Genomic DNA, 14,496 nt, shown 5'->3' with positions numbered 1-14,496 from the left:
GAATTGCGAAAGGCCATTGAAAACGGTTATCGAATCGTAAAAATATTTGAAATTTATCAATACAAGATCATTCAATACAACCGGGAAAGTAATATAGACGGGTTATTCAACAAATATGTAGACACTTTCTTAAAAGAAAAGCAAGAAGCCTCCGACTATCCGCAGGGTTGTTCAACAGATGAAGATTAAGTTGCTTATATACAAGAATATTTTGCGAAGGAAGGCGTCTTACCCGAGAAACATAAGATAGAGTGTAATCCAGGGTATAGAGCCTTAGCGAATATGATTCTCAATGCATTTTGGATAAATTTGGGCAGAGAGAGAACTTACCGCCAACTGAAATAGTTGCGACAAGGCAAAGATTATTAGAAATGATAAATAACCCTGAATTGGTAATCACAGGGTTGCTTCCCGTCAACGAAAAAATGATGTACGTGAATTTTGTATATGAAAATGAGCCGCTTCTACCGACACCCACAGCTAACGTTGTTATTGCGGCCTACACAACAGCACAGGCTCGTCTCAAACTGTACAGTTATTTAGAGAGACTTCAAGAGAGGGTTCTATATTGTGATACAGATTCCATTATATTTGTATGAAAAGACGGTGAGTGAGTACCAAAATGCGGTAAATTTCTCGGTGATTTGACAAATGAGCTAGAAGGTTACGGGGAGGGTAGTTATATCAAGTCTTTTGTATCAGAGGGCCCCAAATTCTATGTGTACCTANGTAGTTGTATTTGCGCCTGAGGAACACCTCATTATGGATATTGTCGTGGATATACAGGATTTTAAAGGACACTATAACCGCTTTATAGCAAAGGAAATTGCAGTAGTTGCGCTAAAAGGTGATTTGTCTTGGCACTGGCTTCTCAAATCATGTGAACCGTTGAAAATTCCCTTTAAATACAGGAAGGAGTATAAGTGGGTAACTACACACCATCACGGAATTGACTGGAGCGTTGGAAACGTTAAATTCAAGGATCTGATGCAAAATCATTTACGTAGTATAGTGCATCGTGCAGACCGTATATTTGTACGGGGTTCTTGCAAAGCGGATTTCATCTGGAAACACACAGCAAAAGAAGTTATAGACCTTACCGAGGAAGAAGACGATTTTCCGTCGTTTCATAAGATGGAAAAATCTTCAGTTGTATGTTATTATCATGCGCCATTGAGCGGACAGAACACCATACACCACGTATATTGCGCTCTAGCCCAAGCTCACCAGCTTCGTGATTGGATAAACAAAAATTCTTCTGTGGAGGCGTGGTTGTAATTATAAAGAATAAAGAATTTTTATATGTGAATCCTATCTACAGTGTTGTCATTCTTTTTGTTCGTTATAGTCGCTGCTGTGTATAAAAACGTGATGTCCAAAGTTCTTCACCATCATCCTCGATCATGGATACGCGTTGGAAACACCCATGGACGTCTATAATAAGTGGCCCCACGGGGTGCGGGAAAGCCGTTTTTGTCAAAACATTTTTGCAATAGCCTATCTTTCATTCTCCGACACAAAATTTTCACGAATTCTTTTGTATTATGCTGAATGGCAACCCACATACATGCAATACCCAAACGCTAATTTAATTGAGTTCCGCGAAGGATTACCACAAAGTCAAGATTATAGTTCTGATTTACGACCCAAGTTGATTATTATTGACGATTTGATGCGTGAGTCATCGAACCATACCATTACCGATCTCTTCACGAAAGGTAGTCATCATAAAAATCTGAGTGTAATTTTCATAACACAGAATATATTTCACCAGAGACGGGGTATATATTCTAGGGGTATATATTCTATATTCTATGTATACAAGGTACTTTGAATTCAAACCTCATTAGTAAATATTAAGAGTTAAACACAATCAAAAGAGATGGAATATGCGCGGAAGATGATACTTGTTCCAGAAGACAGGATTGGTGCCATTACTGATGACAAGGGTCGGACACTTATGACGTCTGATAACCGTATCACTACGCCAAATAATGTACAAACATAGGGAATGACATTGTCACGTCTTGATAATGAAATGAAAGAAATCTCAGAATCGGGTTCATACGCTGATGAACGTGAGAAATGGAACGCATTTCAACAGATTTTACAACGTTATCCCAGTTTGGTATACAATTCTCACCAGTTGTCGATGGATACTGAGACTTTTGATAGCCCGAAAGAATCAACCCACCAAAAATATGCTCAAATTTCACCGATTCGGCCACGTTTTTCCAGTTCTCGTGTGCATGATTACGTGGTGCATGGATCAGCAATTGAAAACCGTCGAAAATCACAATCGGTGTTTCACGGATAGAGTTACACGCTGGTGCCTTCTTATGATTCATTAGCTGTCAGTTTTGTAAATTTCTCTTAGGACAAAGACAAACCATCAAAACTGCAAATTTTATAACACGTGATGCATCGATCAGCAACTCGGAGACGACAAAAAAAAAAGTCATGATAGAGTTACACTCACGTGTCTTTTGTGATGACTCAACGCCAACATCCGTAAAATTTTAAGGAATCAATCTGGATGAAGCAACCACTACTATTGGCTGATCTCTTAATTACAACTACATGATTGGTAGAACCGTGGGGAAGGGGCTAATAAGTGTGAATAGTATATATTTGAGGTTTTCCCAAAAATTAACAGTACTCCGCCAACACTTGTTGTGTATCCGTGGCTGAGTTTCCTGCGAGATTTGGAAAAATAGAGGTATGTAATTAATTTGCAAGTTTCGTTCATAAGATTGGTTCCATTTGATGATATCAATTTGTGTTCATTTTGATTACAAAAGATATCAACTTGTGTTCATTTTGATTCTGTTCTTTTTGATTACATTTTTAAACGATTGTTTATAATCGACTTGATGAGAAATGAAATTTAAATCTAGTAATTGTTAAATTTAAATCTAGTAATTTTAAATGATGAGAATATTCTTATAATAAAGAGAATGGTATCAACTCGTCTCTGCAGATGTCAGATTTGCATGGTAAGCACATGTGGAGGCGGCTAGTCTGACTTTCGAGAGCTAGTGTGTGTTACGGTGGAGAAGATGTCACAGAGTGCACGTGCAAAACTGCATGGTCAGCACATTGTTCCAGGGTGAGTAACCAACTCAACGGCTTTTCTCCCCAAACCATATAATCATTTTTTCAGTCCTCAGTGAAGCGCGGCCGTGACAAGATCTTAATTATCGTCAAACATTTGGATTATTGTGTGTGTGTGTGTGATAGAGTGGGTATTTTTTTTGTGCCGTGTGTGTGTGTAATCATACGTGTGACGGGGAAAAACTTTGTACCCCCCCCACTGGCACCGTCACCCCCCAGGACGAGCCGACACCATCCACCAGCGGGTATATCCAAAACCATCGCGTGCCGCCGCACCCTCCTCAGACACGTCGTCATCGTGTTCGGTCACTGATGACCATGATTGGTCCACCCTGATCAGGGAGTTCAACAGGGACCCCATCGCCATCGAGGCAGACCCGGACCCGTACGAGTTGCGGGACCGATATGACGGACTGAACCCCCGATTCCCGGACCACCGGTAGACTCTCCGCGTAGAGCAACCTCTCATTCTCTCAGCTGAGCATCTGGAGAATGATACTCGGTACCGGGGTCTCAGTGGATCACCCCAGCCGGGATGGTGACAGAGGGATGGACCATTCCCGATGCTTATCGAGCCAGCCGATTATAGCCAGGATCGCCTGGTTAGCTGGTTGGAAGAGGAGAGTCGCGAGCGCGACGATTGGGACGCCGAGGACGAGGAGTTGGCCCAGGTGTCGCTGTTCGGGGAGTCCGATGAGGACAGGGAGTGGTAGTGTTGACGTTTCTCTTCAGTCTCTATAGACCCACAGTACTAGTGGTTTAGTGACAGTTAGATTTAATGCATACGGTGAACAATGACGATTTTCGGATTTTTCGGAGCCCTCTGAGCAGAGTGCAGTGACAGGTAAAGTATTCTTTTAATATGTTTACGGTTTTCGCAGATTTTATCGGAGCACCGGTATGCTCTTTCCGTTCGAAAAATTTTATCCCCCGAATTTTTGCTAAATATTGAGGCCTGAGGGCCAACGGTCCCCCAAAACCACTCGAGATTGGGATACGCGTCCGCAGTACACGTTTTACCCCCTCCGCTCACACACGTCAGAGCCGCGTTATTCCGATCGGTGCGATGGTGGGTCCCTAAATATATTAGTGATGGAGGGGGCCAATATTTTTCACCCCCAAATTTTAGTATCGCGGCCGAGAGATCAGTGGTTCCTTCAAAACCGCTCGGGGTTGGGGTACTCGTTCAGTATACGCTGTACCCTCACCGCGCATACACGTTGGAGTTGCGCTATTCCGATCGGTGTGGTGGTGGGTCCTTTACTCACAAGCGGCGATGGGGGGGTAAAATTTTTGACCCCCAATTTCAATTTCGTGGCCGAGGGACCAGCGGTTCTCCCGAAACCGCTCGGGATTGGGATACGCGCCCGGGTGACGCACCCGCAGCCACGCTATACCCCACCGCCCACACACGTCGGAGCCGCGCTACTCTGACAGGTGTGGTGGTGGGGCCATATCGACTTTAGGTGGGGGGCGCCAAAGTAGTTCCCATACTACTCTCGTCAGATATTTATGACACTGGTTCATTGACCATCACACCAAATATTTACTTCCTCCCTTTTCAGTAGCGAATATAACCAACCGTTTTGTATTTCTTTCCAATGAGAGTTAAAGGTTGAACTAACTTTAATGGGACACTTAATGAGGGGTGATGCTAATGAGTTTTCTTTTCCGAAAATCGCCGGCTCACAAATTGGATGAGTATAACTATCATACAATGGGTACTCAGGTTCACAAATAAAATGAAAATTATCGATCATTTGACAGTGGGCGAGGTCCTCAGCCAGTATATAAAGGTTTTGAGCGAGTAGCAGGTACTCAGCTCAAGGGTGAATGTACGCCGACCCTCGTTTATGACCGAATAATTGAAGCGCTGGGAGGGGTTCATTTTGAATCAGTAATAAACAGTTGCGGTGATTAGTGGGACATTTCGAGTAACAAATAATTGACCCTTATAAAAGCCTATTTTCATCTTTGAAATTTTGAATAATTTATTTTAATGTAATTCATCAATGCGGATGGACAGAACCAGTGATGGGTCCCGATTAGTTGTCGAAAAATGATTTACAACACATTCGAGTTCTTCAAGAGAGAATAATTGAGGGGGCATGACCCCCGCCTTAGCTAAATGCACTACGTCGATGATGGTTTCCAGGGTATACAAATAATTATCCAACTCCTCTTCCAAATTTTGAGTCCAATCTCTTATTTTATTCAGCATTCGTTGATAAGCAGTAGTATCAAAAGTTTCATTTTTCACCAGTTCCTCAATGAATCGAACCTCCCCCTCAACATCTCTAAGGCTTGCTGTACTCCGATTCTCCAATTCCTTAATTGTATCATCGAAGTGATGCAATCCTGATTGAATCATGTGTGTCAGTGACTTTTTACAAGACTTATTTAATATTTCCTAATTGTCGAGTTGAGTTTCATTCAATGTCTCCTCGATAATCACCAAAGTCACACTCTTGCCTTACTCTTCAGTATTGGAGTCATTCATGAAAAACAGGAATTGGTTTATATATTTTTCCACATTTTCATTTTTTCTCAGTAAATTTTCACTTTGAAGAACCGCTGCACATTTTTCAGCTTCAGCAGAATATTTACACTTTTGATTCATATTATCCAGTATTTTTTGATGAATCGGTGGTCGTTGATCGATGAATTTTCTCAAGTCAATATGAGTGGCATGCTGCCACACATCACCTATGGATTCGTAGTGTAGCCCATTTCGGCTGGAAATCTCAGTATTCACGTAATCTCCAGCCTGACACAGGGATGTTGTGAGGACTTCTATAACGATGATTTTCACAATCATGTTGTTGAGTTAAATGCGTCAACTAAACTGATAAGATTGAGGATAGGGTGATTGTTTACATCGTTTTTCCTCCTCCTCCTCTCCATTTTTTTTCACTCTCATTCGTCTGCATTTATCCAGCTATTGCGGGTATTATCACAACCCAACCATTTAACGAATAATCTGTTTCCAGATTTTTTCAATAGTTTTTCCATACGATATACGTCAGTGTTTTGTCTTCAATAATTCATCCTCATAAAAACTTCTACTGATCAATTCATTTTCATAATCATTCAATTTATATGTAAATGGATTAGTATTATTGATTTCTCGAATAGTGAAGATGTCTGTGGTCCAATTGGGTGTATAGCCTTTTTCAAAAACATGTTTCGCCTTACTTATGTGTACTTTATCACCCACTTGAAACTTCGGTTGCCTGGTGTTGACGCGAAAGTCAGCGTAAAGAAGAGGTAATTCCTTGGCATTTTTTCTTGTCACATCGACAAGTCTCATACGAATAGTTCAATGTTTTCTATGATTATATTCACATATGAGTTCTGGCAATATGACAATCCACTTATAATTCCAACGCAAACTGAACTGTAGCCACATTTTACTCTTTAATGTTCATATTACTGAGCGTAGAATATAAATTGATGTTATATTTCTTCGCTAATTCTTGAAATTTAGAATTGTAAAATTCCTTTCCACCATCAACGTGTAAATGTTGGGGCATACGTCCCGTTGAAGAATGGAACTCATATCTCTAGTGACATCCTCAGCATTATTTCTCTTCATCGGCTCAGCCCATGCAAACTTCGAAAAATTGTCTTTTACAGTGAACAAAAATATATTTCCATTATTACTGCTTGCGTAAGCTGTCCTATCCATCAAATCGCCTTGCCATGTTTCATCCAAATCACGAATGTTCACTCGTCGTCGAGGATAATTCCTCCGCACTGGACGATGCAATTCTGTCACAATATCCAATTTATTCTATGACATTTTTGGGGTCGCTGGGTATTTTTTCTACTATTTTCAAAACTTCATTGATTGCTTCATCAATATTCTCTCTACCCAAATTCAATAATTTAGGTTTTCGTTGAATTGCTTTCCTTGCAAAGGAAATTTGACGTAAAATCTCTTGTTGTTTAGACATTTCATCCTTTCGAGGAGGCATGTTGACTCGTTGGGATCTGGCCCGCAATTGTTTATGCCATTATTTATCTGAATGAAACAATCAAAATTTCTTCTATATCGACCTGTATCAATGTCAATATCTTTATCGATAACTCAAAACGAATAATTTTTACAACAAGCTGAACATAATTATTTAAATTTCTTCAATGACATATCCGTGTTCACATGGTCATTATAAATATGTCTCAAATTTATCTCATCCTGTTTGAATAATACCAAGAAATTAACATTATCAGGCACTAAATGTTTTGGTTGCGAACATACGATTGACACAAATAAAACCTGTCAACATTTGTATGTGTTCCCATGCAAACATATGCTTTGCTATTATTTTGCTTTTTGCATGCCACATACTTGAATAAAAACAGTGAATTTTCCTTCGCGTTATCCACTGACACAACCTCCTCATTGTCTGAAAATGGATAACAATTCATGTCACACAGAGGTTGCAATAAATTTGGTAAAGAATGATATTTTGGCTGGTTGAGGGATTTTGAAAACACGTAAATATTCGAAAATGTTAAACGATTAGGAAGAATTATGAAGCTTAGAAGAGCATTCGTTTTCCCAGAATTTGATGGGCCGCAGAAAATCGTGCGAATAGTATTTGGCAACAATGAGCCATAGCGTTTCCATTTATTGGCATGTTTTGCAGTAACTGAATCGAAATTAATGACGGGCAAGACGCTGAGATGTGTACTGAACTCCATCTCTACAATAACTGAGAAGAAAACCTATAAATTGGGGGTTTTTTAGCCAAATTGGTCAGTTCCGTTTTGAACATGATTGTGCACAGATCGCGCGCTAGCAAAAAGGGGAGAGGGTTATTGAACAAAATCATCAATAACCGCCCCGTTGAATTGCATCTACCAGGCTATCAGTATTGTGAACTAGGCACACGGTTGGTGAAACGATTAGCTCAAGGAGATCCTGGGACTAATCCTCTTGATTCTGCTTGCAAGGCCGACGGCATTGCATACTCGAAAGATTGTGAAAATATTGTGACACGAAACGAAGCAGATAAAGTGCTTGCAGAACAAGCTTGGCGACGTGTATCAGCACCAGATGTTACTTTGGGAGAAAAAGCTGCCGCTCTTGTAATGATTTAAATTGATATGAGAATCCCGCCGAAGAATTGCCATGAATTCCCCAAAACTGGAATATCGGCGCTGGAGACACACCTGAGGTCACTCAACACATCACACCAGACTGGTCGAGCTCTTGCCTCCCGACTAGCACAGCGAACGGTCAGTCTTTCTGTTTCTCCCATATATCAATTGTATTTTTTCCGGGTAGGCATTGAGCCACGTTTTCCATTTCGCGTATTTGACGAACATTTTTATTAAGATTTTATTTAGTCCTTGAATTGATTATTACTCGTTGTTCATTCCCAAACTTTAGCATTAAGGTATTTCAGATTTCTTATGAATTGTTTGGGATGATAATTTCTTTTGTAGAAATGAATAATTAAATTAGAACGAGAATCGGAATGTATGGAGTGTGTGCACGCGTGCCAAGAAGCATATCTAGTATTAAACAAAAATTATATTGACAAAAAGACTAAACTAACATTGATTTGAGCGAATAAATCTGAACCGCCGTATTTTCCATTTACTTACTTTTATTAATTTATTTGTGTTTGACCATTCCTCATCGCAGGTAATGAATTATTGTTATTTTGGGATTCGGGTGTTTTAAGTGAATGATGTTCTCCCATTGATATTTTGCATTTGTTCATTCGGCTTGCGTCTCTTTTGTGTATTCTTTCAATTTGATTGAATTATTCGATATGATTTCACATGGTTTTTGAGAGTTTAATATCTTCGTACTGATTATTTACATGACATTTTTCTTGCCATTAATTTATATATTATAACTCAATTTCAAATATTATTATTATTATTAAGACAGTAAAAATCGACAACTCTTCACTTTGTTCGTAACCAATGCTACGAAGGCTAAAACACAATTAGGTGTGGGTGTAAAAAATCAGGCAGGGGTGCGAAAAAATCAGGCAGAGGTGTGAAAAAATCTGCCAGGGGTGTGAAAAAATCAGGTTTGAGAGTGAAAAAACGAATGATGAACAAGAAGAGGGAGAAGAGAGTGACCATTAGGGCAATCATTAAAGCGGCTAAAAAGGCAATCAAATTAAATAAGGGCTCATCTGATGCTATTAAAATGGCTCTCAATGGTGCTAGAGTAGCCGTGAAACAGAATGGAGGGAGAGGTAGAGTCAATGTTCCACGAGTGACTCCTGCCCCATCGAGAGTTGGAGGAATTCTACCTTTTCTTGTGCCACTATTTGCCGGTTTAAGTGCTACAGGAGTATTGGCTGGAGGGGCTGCCGGAATTGCTAAAGCACTCGGCCAAGGCTTACATCTTAAACCTTATAAGAAGGGGGTGGGCTTGTACTTGAAGCCAAAAAACTTTTGACCATGCTGCCACGCAGGGCTCTAACTGATGGAGATCTCCAACAATATGCAAAACTCATGAAAATTCTCCATTTTCGGGGTGTTTTCATGTGCAATGGATTACCAAAAAATGGACCATTCAAGAATAAATCCGCCATTATCAATTTGGATGATAAAGAGGGCCCTGGGACTCAATGGGTTGCATATAAAAGAAAGTAAAGAACGATGTCACCTATTTCGATAGGTTTGGAAACCTACAACCTCCCACAGATCTCTTCAATTACTTTGGAGTTGGTAGCATAAAATATAATCATAAGCATTTCCAGAACTGGAATACATTCAACTGCGGACATTTATGTTTGGCGTTTCTCATTGGACGGTTATATAAGAAGGAGCATTGATGGTTTTTCATCAGTTGATGTTGAGAAATCATGCGCGATCTATTGACTTTGACAGTCTCAGGAGCATCATCAGTGTTGGAAGTGCAATGATTTCCCCCAATTGAACTTTCCCCCGAGAAAAATTACAGGGTGACAAATGGGAAGTTGCCTAAAGTATATCCGCATATCTTCCCTTCCTACTGAGACCCGGAGAAGGTTAGGTCCAATAGATATATACTAGAGTGTTGTCAGTTCCTATTGAGATGCTAAAAGAAGCACTACGTGTGCTTCAAAATGAGTAACCTTACAAAGGAAGAAAAAGTATTTCTTATCGAGTACTTTTATACTAGAGGTAAAAACTATACTGAAGCATATACAGGCTTTCGTACCAAATTTCGAAGTAAAAAAGTAGCCAGTCAAAATACTCTGAGAAGTTGAGAATAAAAAAAAATTTATGTGACTTCATCATATAACCTCATTTTTGACTAAGACTTTCAAGTATTTATTACTTTCTCTCCCAGAGTAATTGATAATTTTATCAAGTATTATACTCTTGAGGACCATCCTCATGATCTTTCTGGTCCATCACACTCAGTTCCAACAGAAGATACGATTGCCACGATCGAAGAACATTTCAAGAATAATCCAACGGATTCGATATGAAAAGCAGCGGCAACTTTGAAACTGAACCAAGAGACAATGAGATTAATATTGAACAATTTCCTCAAGTTACACCCTTACAAAATTACGACCGATCATTTGCTCACAGAAGATCCCAAAAACAAAAGAATTGCGTTTTGTAAAATTATGACACAGAAGTTTGAAAATGATGAGATCGACATCAATCACATAATCTTCACAGATGAAGCTCACTTTTATTTAAATGGATATGTAAATAAATAAAATTACCGTTTTTGCGTTCGCGAAAATCAACACTCATCTGAGGCAAAGTCTTTACACCCTGTTAAAGTGACAGTTTGGGCAGCTATTCCAATCAAAACAATACACTTAGAATTCATAGAAGGGACCACTACAGGCAATAGTCATCGAGAAATGCTACAAACTAAATTTTTCCCTTTGGCTTAAAGAAGAGGATTGGTTAAGAACTATTATTTTATGCAAGATGGTGCTACAACGCATAGAACTAAGGACGTATTTGAAACTAGTTATTAAGTGTATTGTGATCGCGTCATCGGATTAGGATGCCCCAAGTTTGCGCATGGAGGTATAGAATGGCCCACTTATTCACCCGATTTGTACCCGTGTGACTTCTTCATATGGGGCTTCCTGAAAGATAATATTTATGCGGAAAAACCCGAGACCAAAGATGATTTGAAAAAAGCCATCAGAGACGGAATTTCTGGTATTTCTCCATCTCAGATTGAACAAGTTCTTCATAGTTTCCGAAAACGGTTTGATTAGTGTGAAAATTCGATTCGAGATCACTTCGAAAATATTTACTATTAATAGTTATCCCCTGGCTCAATTTGTCAATGTTTTTCAAATCTCAATAAGTATTTATTACAAGTGTCTGATTCAACTGAAACTAATTCCAAATAAAAATGACATCTTTACTCAATTCATATGTATTTTTCTTTTTTGCTTTCGAATGGAAGCTTTGTAATTGTTCAAATTTAAGTTTCCAATTTTTCGTGTTAGGGTAACTAAATATGGTCAAAAAGTCAGTTTTCGAAATATTGGCATTGAAAAAAAAATTGTTTTTCGACGATCAGTCCAAAAATTATTACGAAATGAAATGAATCATGGCTTGAAAAAATTGTATCGATAGCCCCTTGATTCTGTCAAAATATGATGGGAATCGCACCATTTATTGTTAAATTACAGCACATTGTTATGTCCGAAGGATTTTTCAGGCGGGAAAATCCTGAGTTTAGAAACTGATTTATTCGTTGAATTCATTCATTGGACTCTGATGGATGAGGTATCAAGGACTCCTTGGTTAATAATAAAAATAAAGTGCGATAAAATGTTTCTTATCGCGTTTTCCCGAGTGTTAATGAGTAATTTGTTTATTCTGCACTCTTACCTTGTTTTCTTCTTTGGTAATGGCACCGGAAGTTTCAGATTTTATATTCCGAAGGGATATTTGAAATGATTTAAGCAAATTTCTCGAATGTGTAACACCTTTAATTGTTTGTTTTAACCAGTTAATCCAAGTTTACAATGTCAGGGGAAATTTGAAGTTGGTTGAATTTGATTGATTTTCCGCGAATCACAAAGTTCAAATTTTACAATAATATATTACTTAAGATTTACTTACAAGTTTTCTGCTTATTAGAGATGTAATCCCTAATAGATGGAAATGTCGTCCCAGACACTTATTACAATTTCTCTCATTAAAGTATTTTTCCGTGCACAATATTCTTTAGTATTTTTAAATTAAGGATCCGAATTATTTATAAATACATACACACTTATACCGTAAGGCGTTTGGAGTCGCGAAAGCCTTATTGGTTCGTACGCGTGATTTTAAAAGCCGAAAGAGTGTATCTCTTCTTTTTATGATACTAGAGAATGTGAAAATTCTCATTAATTTTGATGAGGGGTTTTTGATAACTCAAATTTCCGAATTTCCAAAATCGATCAACTCTCGGTAGCGATCGTCAACGCTGAGGAGACCACCCTCGAAATTCAGTTCACTGATTTCTGTTGGGAGCTACGACGAAAGATTTACTTTTTCCGACTTGGTACCGAAAAACCCGAATTACCGAAGATTGGAGAACGTATTCGTTCCCCGGGTTTTCCACGACTGAGTTTTTCTTTTATCGATTGTAGTTCTTAAGTTTTTAATTTAGGCGTTGGCTTTATGGGGTGGGAGTTGGTGATTTGGAGGTTTATGACGAAAATTCGACGTGGAACACCTGTTCACGTGATCGAATTTTCGCTGATTCCACTCCTGGGGTTTTGGAACTTATTGGACTTTGAGGTGGCCTGAGGAATTTAGCGCGATATTGAAATTGCCTGTCGGCAATTTCGACATCGGTTGTTCCGAAAAGAGTTGGAATGTATTTTATGTTCATTTTCAGATTGGGGGTGGTTTAGGGGTTGTTGTTTTTGAGGGTTGTTTTGGCTTGCCGGAAGGGTCTCGATGATTCGAATAATTTTTGTTAAGGACATTTTTCTACGTAACGCGTTGTTTGGGTGTCACATCGATTGTTAGTTAGTTATTGTTTATTTAGCTAGCTTTTATTTATGGACGGAATGTCAAAATTGTCAGTTTGTTTTCTTGCGCTGGTTGTGCAGCGTTTTTGGAGATATTGTTTTGGGTTGGAATTGTGTTTTACTATTTATTGGGGTTGGTTGAAAATTTTTAGGGGAAATTGTTGTTAACAATTGTAATTGTTATCCGATTGGATTGAGTGAGGGCTTGGATTGTTTGCTTTTGTTGTTCGGTCGTTTTTTGTTATCGGAAGTTTTCTGTAAAACTATTATTTTGGGTTTTAGCAAAAATGTTTTGTTAGGGAAAAATTGGACCCCTGCTAAAGTTATTTGTTAAAAACTGTTGCAGTGTTCGGAATTTCTTTTTGGGTGATGGGTTACAAGTTTCGTCGTTATGGGGCGGAACTTTTGACGTATTTGTATGGTGCGGGGATTTTGGTTTTATAATTTGGTTTGGATGCAATTTATTTATTTCGTGTAGGGTAGTGGGGGTGGGTTTCGTGATGGTCCAAACGGGATGTATGAGGGCTCAGAGGTTTTATTTCATCCGGGGGAACAACTTTGGTTCTCTGTACTTTAATTGTTTGGCCCTTAGTTTAATTTTTTTTTATATTTTTCTGTGATCTAAATCTTGTACGCTGTTGGTTACTTTGGGTTTTTGGTTATTTTGGAATTGGGGGGGTTGGATTTTAGGCTGGAATTAATTTGGACATAACAACATTGATTGTAAGATTTGTTTCTAAATATTTTTCAGGATAAATTGGAAAAACCAAAAGCTATATCATTGAAATTACGACTCAAAAAGTTTGTTTCGATGTCTTCTCGATGGAGTAGAAAGATGGTGAAAAAAGCATGACTATTTACCAAGTTGTGTAACAGCGAAAACACAAAAACAAATGTTTTTGTAAAAAAAACTGGGGCAAGAAAAAGTTTTGTTTGATTGCTACTGGGAAATCGAAGTTTTTGAAAAATACATAGCAATAAAAAAGGAAGCCAAGTTAGGAATTTTGAATAAATGGGGATAGTGCACATTCAGGATTCTATAAGAAAAATAGTTCTCAATGGAATAAGTATTCTAAAAAAATTCTCCATGAAATAAGAAATCAGTAGGAGCAGGACCAACGTCCTTAGCGCGGATCAAAGGATGGAGGAATACAGACAGTGAATTTAAAAACTCCGCATATTGAATTGAAAAACTCCGCACATTTGTTTTTGTGTTTTTAGGCAGATTTCCTTATTTTTTTCAAAACAAGCAAGGACTGTTTTTACATCAGGTGAAATTTGTTCTTTTTAATTCAATTTAACTGATTCATTTTTCATAAGAGAGAACATTTTTTGAATCAACAATTGAAGGGAAATAAACAGTTCCACTCCAGATTTATTCTCTCCACCGAATTTCAAATTTTAATCATCT

The sequence above is a fragment of the Diachasma alloeum genome, unplaced genomic scaffold (genome assembly GCF_001412515.2).
Source record: "Diachasma alloeum isolate Michigan unplaced genomic scaffold, Dall2.0 Dall_scaffold_00347, whole genome shotgun sequence".
Taxonomy (NCBI): Eukaryota; Metazoa; Arthropoda; class Insecta; order Hymenoptera; family Braconidae; genus Diachasma; species Diachasma alloeum.
Note: the sequence above shows the minus strand (reverse complement) of the source record.